At 33.5% G+C, this 12,013-nt stretch overlaps 1 pseudogene; it reads left to right on the forward strand.

Annotated features, from left to right (window-relative positions):
* Positions 1-629: 629 nt before the first annotated feature.
* On the forward strand, positions 630-6,436 carry LOC120072147 (annotated as a pseudogene).
* The last annotated feature ends 5,577 nt before the right edge of the window (positions 6,437-12,013 follow it).

Consider the following 12,013-nt stretch of genomic DNA (forward strand, 5'->3'; position numbering starts at 1 on the left):
TGTTTTTTAATAATTTGGCCTAGAGCTTCCAATCCTCACCTAGAGCCCTGATTAACCCGAGATTCTGCCTCCTCTGCACTCTCTTCACTTCTTGTTATTCTCCTCCTGCAATCTTTCTCTGGCAAGACAACCTCGAAAACTAGATTCTCCCAGCTTTCAAATAGCACTGATTTCACTAAATTTTCTCATGTAGATTGCCGAAACCAAGCTTTTGAAGTTCCTCTGCCTTTTAATCTTCCTGCCAACTTCCGAGTTCAAGGATTAATCGCCACATCACCCCATATTTAATGGCTCCAGCCAAACCAATAAATGAACTTTCCCATTTAATATATTTTTTCTTTTCCTTTCTCCACAACTCCTATAAATAACATGGTTTTTCACTTATTAGATATTTAATATTTCATTTCTTTGGCTAAACATACTTGTTTAGGAAATTTAGAATCCGGGGTTTACACTTAGCTACACAAGAGCTTATTTCTTCTTGCTTCTATCCTCTATCCCTCCTAAAACATGGCTTCATTTAACTTATTAGAAGACATCACATTATTTACTCTTACTTAAAGTAATTAGGGTTCGGGTTTTACAATGATTGTCCCATATGAGTGTGTTTTTTTTTAGAGAAAACTGAAATGCATAATGCATCCCTTTCATTTCATCAATTAGTTGATTTGATCCAAGGCTTTTCCTCTTGTGTTTCAGCTACAACTTTAATTGGATTTCACTTTTCTGTAACTGCATTGATTGGTTGGATTTCAAATGCCACTGGCTATTCTAAATCTAAGTCTATTCCCTTCTAGGAACTCATTTGGTTCTCGATTATCGCCAACACGTCGATAACAGCCATAAACTTCAGCCTCATGTTAAACTCTGTTGGATTCTATCAGGTTCAATTCTTGCTCCCCTTACTCTTAAGTCATCACTCATCGTCATCGATGATAACTGAACTTTGTCACTACTTTATATGCTTGTAGATATCAAAGCTGAGCATGATACTAATGATTTGTGTACTAGAGTGAATTCTTCATGGAAAACAATACTCATGGGAAATGAAGATGGCTGTTATTGTGGTCGTTGTCGGTGTTGGAGTCTGTACGGTGACTGATGTCAAAGTTAATGCCAAAAGCTTTCTTTGTGCCTTGGTAGCAATCTTATGCACATCACTACAACAAATTGTAAGCATTCTCTTTTCTCCATATAAAATCATTTGAAATTCAGCATTTGAACTCTAAGAACCTAATTATGAAACATCAAGCTCAATCTTTTGCATTGATTTAAACAATCAATAGGTTTGTTACAGAAGAAGTACTCAATAGGTTCCTTTGAATTACTAAGCAAAACAACTCTCATACAAGCACTTTCCCTTCTACCAGTTGGTCCGTTCATTGACTATTGCCTTACTAGCAAATCTCTACTGAAATACAACTACACTTTTGGTGCATTCGTAAGTCGTTATTCCGATATCTCTCTTTTTTGAATCTTGTATTTGTTTCGCTTTTACTTCCGAAGTTCAATCTATCTTTAATGAATGTTGCAGTGTTTCATATTACTGTCATGCTCCCTAGCTGTGTTCTGCAACATCAGTCAATATCTGTGCATCGGGCGCTTCTCGGCCATATCATTCCAGGTTTTAGGCCATATGAAGACGGTATGTGTGCTGATGTTGGGGTGGCTGCTCTTTGATTCAGAGATGACATTGAAGAACATATCAGGGATGGTTCTTGCTATTGTTGGGATGGTGGTGTATAGCTGGGCAGTTGAAATTGAGAAAAAAGCCAATGCAATGGCCATCCCTCAGATAAACATCATTCTAATATTTGATTTAAATAAATATGAATTCTGATAACATTTTCACTTTCAATCCTTTGTCTTAAACCTTTTTTGTTTATGTGTTTTTTAGGTGTTTGGAAGGAGTGGGAATGAGATGGATTTCTTGCAACAGCAAGGGATTCAAGTGAAAATTGTTCCTGGTAAGTGCATTTTTGAATGCTTGCAGTTTTAAGCATAGTTTCTAAGTATTTTCAAGTGACTTTAATGATATGAAAATTCCTGTTTGAGAAGTTATAGTGTACTTATTTCTCTTTGGACCATATTGGATTAGAATGTAACACCCGTTTATGATTCACGGGTACTATTTATTTGTAGTTTAAATTTGATTCAAGGCGCTTGAGTTTGTGGGTTGCCCTATGATAGTTTATGGGTTATCCATATACTATGGTAGTTTTTGTGACAACTTTTGAGATTTGAAGTACATTGTGAGCTAAATTTGCTTATTGATGTATTGTTCTTGAATATTCATTTTTTAAGAATTCTGATAGTTCTATTGAGTACAAGTGGTTGTGAAATATTTTTGGGAGTGTGTTTCTTTGAACAGGTTCGAGGTAAATTTTGGGTTTTGTTGTGGTAGCATTGTTATGCTGCCAAAAATTTTCCATCGTCTTTGTATCTCATATCTAGGTAACCAAGCTTCTCTTCTTCAAGATCTTGAAAAAGAAGATTCTCTCATTTATTCAACTATTGAGTTTTCTTGTTTTGCAGATGCAACAAAAGAGTAAATATTTGGTATCGCAACCTCTTTATACTTTTTCTTGGGGAACTTTAGATCCAACACATTCACTACAAGAATTTTCCTTTGAATGTACATTTATGCACATTCCCAATAAACACGGTTAGTTGAATATGAATTCTTATACATTTTCACTTTCAATCCTTTGTCTTAAACCTTTTTTGTTTGTGATCCTTTGAACAACAGTGGTCAGACAAAGATGCCTATAACCAGACACTGCTAAAGCTAGGGGGTTGGTAAAAGAAGAATTATGAAGGGATCCATACTTACCAAGTGGAGAGAGACAGTAATCTCATAATGTTTGTATTACTTGTAATTTGTGTTTTCAAGGTCCTGAATTATTATACGACCTTTTAAATTATAATTTTATAGCAGAATTTGTGGATTAAATGTAATAGATTTACAATCCATACATGAATAATATGTCATAGCCACAACGTTCAATGATAATGTGTCATGTTATACTTTTAGACAAAAAAAAAAAAAAAAAGATTCGACAACGAAATTTAAAAAAAAAACGAATAGATTCGGGCTTCAATGTCGGTTAAGAATTAAAAAAAAAAACACAGGCTTTAATGTCAGTTGGAAATTTCACTGAAGGTCTTTAATGTTAGTTGCAACCGACATTGAAGGCTGTGTTATTAAAGCCCTTTAATGTCGGTTTAAAATCGACATTAAAGGCAACCAACATTAAAGGGTTTTAATAATACTATCTTTAATATCGGTTGTCAACCGACATTAAAGCCCGAATTTCTTCTAGTGCCATAAACTGTTGGGTTGTATGTCCTAAAACTCGTAGTTTTGTAAATAGTAAACATATATGAAGTTTATTCAGAAAAGTGTTGTTGATTTTCTAATAGCTCCAAATCCAATAAACTACGAACCCTTGACTATTGTCATGAATACTTGGACTTTATGTGGAAACATAAACTTGATCAAGTTCGAGTAAAATAGCCTAAATCGTCTATAGTACTTGGATTAGGTTGGGTACCTATTTTTGGAGATACTATTGAATAATACCCGCTTTATGATTATTATAGATGTTGTAAAGTGTCATAAACAATGTGATTAGTTCGTTCATATCGAGACATGTGAGCGGGGGTGTTCTACACGATGAGATTGTGTAAGACAGACCACGAAATAATCACTATTACGTATTAACATCGTTTACTGTTAATACTGATTAATTTCACTTCTTGATGACCTAGATAACTTGATCTGAATACTGAGTTGTTTATGAACACTTGTTTATTCGCGATTTTCCCTTAATATGCATAGGTGAGGGTATGCTCAACATCGCTGCTCAATATGCCTCCCATTTCAGGGATAAGACCGGGTAGATGGCTGGGGACATAGAATTTGCAAGATGGAATTCTCTTCTACCCATTTTAGGGATAGTAGAAAGGTTGTTCTTTTAAGGGTTGATCCTAGGTCTTGAACAAGGGGCCTCATCCTCTCGTTGGCCTGAGAAGGAATGGATTTAGTGATTAAGATCCTAAATCAATTGTTCATTAGAGGGACAATGGTACTTAAGGAGAAATGATGTAATTTAGGGGTATTTTGGTATTTGACCTGTTAAGGTTACGAACAACTTGTGAATGATCAACTTATTGATGACGGTTATATCAAATGGACACATAATATATCTACAGTGAGGGGAGTGCAACTATAGGCTATAGTGGACAATCTTGTTAGTTAACGAATGTTGATTAACTAGGTTAAAAAATTTGATCGATTAGTATCGAATCGTTGGAGCTCATGATCTGTAGGTCCATCGGGTCTCCTCGTTAACTCAATACGGACAAACTTGAAGAACTAGGTGAAGTAATAATTTGAAATGTTCAAATTCAAGTATTAGGGAAAATTGTATTTTATATGAGATATTATTTACAATTGAATAATTTATTTATTAATCAATTATTTTTTAGAGTATACTTGGTCATTAGCATAAAAATGTTTGCTAAAATTTGATCAATGTGATTAATCAAAGCTAGGTATCAAAGACAAATTAATATGTGATATTAAATTTATTTTTCTTATTAAAATTGTTTTAATTAAATAATTTCTAAAATTTATTGTATTTCATTTTTTTTAATAAAAAATTAGTTAGTGGAACAATCCAATTGTTGGATTTTCTACTAACTAAATGGACTTTGAAGTGACACTTCCCAAGCTTGACACCTGGAGATTACACGCTAGTAGAGTTTGAGGTGGAAGACATGTTAAAGGGGATTTTGCATGTGTTTTCTCTAGAAATGACTTTGTTTTTTAAATTTGCAATTTTCCTTTACTCTCTTTCTTTCTATAGTGAAATTTCCTTATTTTCACTAACAAAACAGTCTCACAACTGTGTTCTTCAACTAGAGAATAGCGGGGATTTACCATAGTGGTGTCGTTCATGCATGAGAGAGGAAGCATGTGGTGGAGTCTTCAAAGGTGGGTTTTCTTTCCTTCTTTTTTTTTTTTTTTTTTATAGTGAAATTTCCTTATTTTCATCGCTTTCGCTGTGCATGTTTTTTTTATGTTGCATCATAAACATCTCTTAGATTAGATGCATAGTATCAAATTTCTATCAACATGCCTATATTTTCATATATATTTCCATATATTAATGTGTTTGACGTCGATATAAGAGACAAGTTAACATTTTTATTATATCGTAAAAAATAAAAATTCATAAAATATACAAAATAAACACCAAAATTGAAACAATTTAAATATAATATATGATATAAATGTTAGAGATTTTAACTTATTTACAAAAAGCAAGATATTTATTATTAATTTAAATAATTTTTATAATCTTCTAGAAATTTCATCAACATGTTTGATGCGTTCGTACCATGCAATGAAATGAATGATGATTATGAGGTTATAATGCTTATTTTTCCTGGTATAACCCAAGTATAAGTCCAACTAGAGTCCTAGTAAGTTTAGGGTCGAACTCAGAGATTTCTTATAAGTGTGTGATGAACTGATACTTAGATCTTAATGCAAATAAAAATTTCACATAGATAGTCGATTTTTGGTTTTATTCTAAGCCTAAATTTTATGCATTGAGGGTTGTGCTTCAAATGAAACAGGGTAAACGGTGGTTGAGGATACTAACATGCGATGATGGGGTTGAGAAGAATTTTCACCAACATTCCCTAAGTAGCTAGATGAATTATGCGTTCAGGTCGTGCACTTAAGACCAACACTTTTCGGTGTGTTTAGCCACACTACCCTATCTCTAGGATGCATCCAATGAGTACAATATGCAAAAGATGTACTTATTTCTAAGGAGCATATCCTCTTGTTTTACGAGTTCTGAATCTGAATTCTTTCAAACCTAGATTCAATTTACTTAGAATAATCTTTCAACTTATTCAAGTGACACAAGTAGGCACACATAAAACAAGTGATCGCATAATTCTTTTGTTACTTAGTTCATGTTGGTTATATGTTTCTCAACCCATAAAGTAATTTAGCTACTTATGATAGTAATAGAAGAAATGAGCAAGGAATGGGATAAACAGGTATTCATATTACATATTTGAGTTCTTTAATGTTAAGGATACAATATAAATACACTGTAAAATAAAGGAAGAGATCGAAAGTCAAGTTATGTTGTGCAATGTCTTGCTCCCTCTGGCTCTTATGCTAATTGCTTCACTTAAATATCAAACAATGGAACTTCTCTACTTCCACAAGAGATCCAGGTTCTCACCGAGGTGTTTTTATGGTTGAAGTAGAAGGATTTTTGCCAGAGTTTTCTTCTCAGAAAGTTTATGACCCTCGTATCTTTTTGCATGACAATTGCATGGGTATTTATAGGCATCTGATGATGACTTCTCTTCTCTCACTCATGATTGTGCTGATAGGGTGCATTAAATTCCATACCTTGATGCACCATCTGCAACACGTCAGAAGTTCATTGAATCTTCAACAATTTTTTCTAATCAGCTACCAACTCAATCTGAGATTTGACTTCCACCGCCCATGTCATATCGTGCTTCATTGCCTAAGGTTTTCGCATTAACTGATTATGCGATCGTGCTTTTGTTTTTTATATTTCTTGTTTTATCACATCCGTGGGAGTTCTAAATAAGAATAGCGACATTAGCTCAAAATTTAAATAGATCAGGCATTGGATATGTATGATCGCATATTTTTGTTACTTTATAAATTCTCTAGAAAAAATGTAGCACTTTCAGAGCGTTTTTTCTTATTCTTTTAAGAGAGAAAGATAAAATAACTTGTATTTCTATAAGTTATCACACTCGTAAATTTAAAACAATGTTTGTTTTCAAGCATATACTCATGATTTCTTAAAGTTTCGATCGCCCAGATTAGTTGCCTAAACCCCTCAAAATGCTTTACTCAAATTGTTAGACCAGAACCCTCTTGAGTTTTATTCCTTTTTCTTCTGAAATTATTTCCAAACTTAGGAAGTTGCAAGCTTAATCTTCAAAAATTCCTAACTCATTTCCAATTTAATCTCATATTTAATTTTTTCATAAATGGGGTTTTGAATTTCTTCTTGTTATTTTGTTGTGATCTTGCGCTGATCCAAGTGACTAGCCTTTATTTTGGCTTGCCCCCATGGGTATCATGCGGACATCTAACTATGAGCGAGACACTTTTTTCAGTCTTATCTCATGCCTTATGACTTGTTATGACAGTGGAGTTGTGATCAATTATTTCTTGCATTGATCACGATTCCTGCTTTCGTCTTAGCTTGTCTCCACGAGTGTCTGTGGACATCCAACTACGAACAGGTTCCGATCTCAACGCTTTCTCTTTATTATTTATTTATTTATGGATAAAAATGTATTCAAGGAGCTTGAAAGATTTTGAAAGCCTGTACGTTCACAACCCCCTTTTTCCCACCCTCAAATTTAAAAATATTAACTACAGAAGGCATGAGTTAGGGATTGGTGGTACTTAAGGAGTTATATGTAACTACAAAAGCAAAACAATAACTTTGGCCCAGTTGTATTACTAGAAATTTATGAAGGGTTATCACACTGTTGACTTGTTATATCAAACAGACACAGACATATATCTGTAGTGCGAAGAATGCAGCTGTCGGTCATTAATGGAGTGACTGGCAATTAATGGATGTCAGTTAACTTAATTAAAGAGTTTAATTAATTATCCAAATACCACTGGAGTTTGAATTTACAGGTCCATAAGGTCCCCTCTATAGCTCAACAAAGATTATTGAGAATTGATTTTGCATTAATTTGAAATGTTCAAATTAATTGAGGGAATTAATTATATGTGATATAATTAATATAATGTATTTGATACATTGTAATATAAAATTTATTTTGAGAGGAATTAAATATTTGAATATGATTCAAATATTAATTATATGGATGAGATTCATATAATTTAGTATAAATGTGATTTATACCAAACACCATGATTAATTGAGAGAAATAAAACTATAGGTTATATTTTATTTGATGCAATATGAAAACTATAGGTTATATGTTATATTTGATATATCATATAGTTATATTTATATATATAATAAGTTAGTTATTATATTTATATATTATATTTAATTTAATTTTGAATTAAACTAAATGAGGGAGTTATTTAACTCCCTCCCTACTTTTATCTCCATCACTTGCGGTGTTGAGAGAGGTTACGAGGGATTGGTTTCTAGCTTGCATTTTGACCAAAAAAAAAGGAGAAAGAAAATCTCTCTGGGTTCTCTATTAAAAAACTCCTGAATAACACACGAAAGAAAAAGTGTTTTTTTTTTCTTCCTCTCATCCTTTCCTCCCTCTTCCAAAAGAAGAAAAACTCACCACTCTTGTCAAATTCTCATCCCAAGAGAATACAGAAGGTTCTCAAGTGGTGGTGTCTTCATTTGGGATCTCAATTCTTGGAGATCGAAACGTTCGTGATCGGATCGAGGAACTACGCAAAGAATTTTTATCTTCAAAGGTAAGTTTCTCTGAACCCTAATTCCAATTCCCTCCAAGCATGCTGTAAATTTATTGATTATGCACAATTTGATTGATCTGTAAATTGAGATTTTGTAAGAAAATTAAAATAGGGACCTGATGCGTTATTTTATGCGATGAAATAATGGTAGGGATTGCGTTGAGCATGTAATTTTTCTTAGTAAGATTCAAATATAAATCCTACTGAGTTGCCTGGTAAGCCTAGGGTCGATTCAGGGACTAAGGAAAACAATATGTGGTGATAATTTATAGATCACTTTGCAGTAACAATAAATCAAAGGGTTGGTTAATTTGTTGTTTACAGTATAAAATGTATGTGACAAAGTTAAGAAAAGAGTTAATATTACAAAATATGCGATGAATATGCAGGGGAACGGGTTGAGAAGGGGTTTAGCTAACACTTCCTGGGATTGCATTCATGTTATGCGATCATACTACACACATACAATATCAAATCATCTCTCAACGCAAATGCTACGGCTTCTAGTTTTAGAATGCATGCGATATATGTGATGATGTCTATAGGACTTATACATAAGCCTCTATTCTTGTCTATGCGATGACGATTGACACACACACATACAAGGCGACCGCATAATACCATAACCTATCTCTAGGGTGCATGCGATGCATGTTGACAAACAGAGCTTATCTCTAAGTCTCTATCTCTTGCTTATGCAGATCTAATCTTGCTCTCTCGAGTCTAGATTCTAAACTAGCTCTCTCAAGTCTTAGGTTCTTTCTTTAGACTCTCTCTCGAGTAGCTCTAAAGGGATGATGGATGCAACATAAGACAAGATGATCGCATGCAATGAAAATTCTAAGTCATGTTAGCTAAGTACTTCTCAACCCATTCGATAGATTTAGCTACTCACACATATTTTAAAGAGAGTGAACAGATGTAGATAAGTAAGTTCCATTTTATAGATATATAATTGAAGTATAGAATGACAATGCTGAATAAAAATAAAGAGCCTGGTAGCAATTTCTTGCTTCCTAAGGCTTTTACATTGTTTTTCTCTACTTTGCTCAAAAGATATTCTTGCTCTCGCAAGAATCGACCCTCTCTCTGTTTTTCCACACTCCATGGCACTCTCTCGAGCTGACCAGGGTGATCTTTTGGCGTCTCTTCCCTTCTCTCGCTCCACCTTCTAAGTATAAGAAACTAAGAACAAGGATAAGTATCGTCTAAATAGTGAACTCTAAAAACTGGGCGAACTCCTTCACTGAAGGTGGCCTTTGGTATTTATAGACTTCAGGGTGAGAAACTTCTTCTCTCTTATGATTGCACTGATGGGATGACATTTATTCTCTGTCTGATCTGTCGAATATTTTTCACTGAAAATTTGAGTGTACTTGCTACAATGGTCGTTAACAGCTTGTCAACTTAATTCGAAATCGACCGTCATCAGCTTTCTGTCCTATCGTGATTTATTAAGCTTTCACCCAGATGCACCCACCTTGATGCGCCGCTCTATGCGGCCACCTTCTCGAGTAGATTTTTGAACGCAAACAATCGCATAGCCTTGCGGTCGCAATCTTGATTTCGCGAGCGCAAACGATCACATAGCCTTGTGGTCACAATCTTGATTTCGCAAGCGCAAACTATCGCATAGCCTTACGGTTGTAATCTCTTATGCGTTCGGACGTTAATTTCTTCGGATCGCATTTTTGCCTTGCGTCAACGCATTTTCCTGCACAAAAATACATAAGCTAACTGTTTTAATGCGATGGACGCATGCGATCGCAATGTTGTGAACTTAATGCTTTTGGACGCAATATTGTATATTTTTATCATCACAATCCTGCATTGTTTTATGACTTTGCGCTGTAATAACGTGCATTTCTGCCCGTTATCAGGACCATCCCCTTCTACTGTGAACCTTCACCAGTTCCTTCAATTGGTATCATATCCAGGTTGTTGACCCTTTTTTTTTTTAATTTTTCAAAATTAATTTATAGTATTAGTGAGTTTATGAATTTTGTATTCATGTGATGAATATTTTAATGAAGGATTTACAATTATGAATGTTTTTGGGATTGACCATTTAATATTTATTGCTTTTATTTACATATTGGTTTGTAAGGGCCCTTGTTTTGAGCATAATTCTTTATGGTCGAGTTTGTAATTTACTGTTTTTGGGTTGTTCGTGGTTGTTTCGGTTTGTTTCTGGAAAAAACGAGGCCTAAAATGGAGGAATTTCAAAGAAGATCGTGGTTGTACAATGCTATATGTACTGCATGATTGCAATGTTGTGCCCTAGCGTTGCAACACTGTGATAAGGAAGAACGTTTTGTTCTTTCTATAGTGTTATAACGCTCTGAGATGGAAAGAACAAATCGGTTCTCGCTCGGTTTAGTTCCTGATCCGATTGTTCACTTGCGGTTCGGATCCAGTGTAAGGGCTGGACGGTTTAGTTCTAGCAGTTTAAGACCTGGTTCACTTGTTTCGAATTGGTTGACTATCATTATGTAATAGTTAGATGTTTTATAATTATTTAAATTAATATAAGTGTTATACTAATTTAACTAATTTTTTAGGTGTCCACTTCTGGTCCATTAATTGTTTTAAATCATGCATTTGATGTATGATTTATTTTTAAAATTTATATATGCCATAACGTATATCATATCGTAAAAATCCCACCATAGGTTATGTATTATTCATGCATCATTTATATTATAGATGTTACAATATATAATTGCATGATTTAATTTTTATAGCATGCTCATGCATCATATAATATAAGTGTTATAGTATATGTTTGCATACATTAATAACATAGCCATGCATCATTTATATTATAGGTGTTATACTATATAGTTGTATGTGTGTATGGGTGGATGTTATTAATTAGTTCATTACCTTATTATATAAATATTATATATAGTTAGTAATGAAATGAAATTGCATGAAGCATGACACTACCTTAAGTAATTTATAATTGTTATAATTTACCAAGTATGTCAATGAATGCAATTGTATGATTTTAATTTATTTCATTTCTTTTATAAAAGTTATAATTAAATGAAATTATAAATTAAAATCAATAACTCGTAATTGCATGCAAACTTAGGTAAAATCATTTTTTAAAAATAGCTTTAAAATATGATTCACATAGACCTAAGATCACAAATTTCTAATGAGATTAGAAATTAGTATAATCTTTTTAATCAGTTTAATAGGATTAAATTAATTTTAATAAAAGATTAAATTTGTAGCAAACGTATCTATTAGGGACCTTTTGTCTAAGGTTAGTTTTGTCTAGGCTGGGGTATTTAAGCTGACGGAAACGGAACAATCCTACCTGGGAACTGACTTGAAAAGGTGAATTAGATAGATTTGCTACAAGTATGCAATTGTTGATTGAAGCTTGTTAAAGTGATTAACGAACATTAATCACAATTGTTTAACTATCCAACGTAAGTGCTACTTTTGGGCACACATAACAATCACTTAATAGGCCAACAAAAGCATAACTCAATT

This window comes from Benincasa hispida, chromosome 2 (genome assembly GCF_009727055.1).
Source record: "Benincasa hispida cultivar B227 chromosome 2, ASM972705v1, whole genome shotgun sequence".
NCBI lineage: Eukaryota > Viridiplantae > Streptophyta > Magnoliopsida > Cucurbitales > Cucurbitaceae > Benincasa > Benincasa hispida.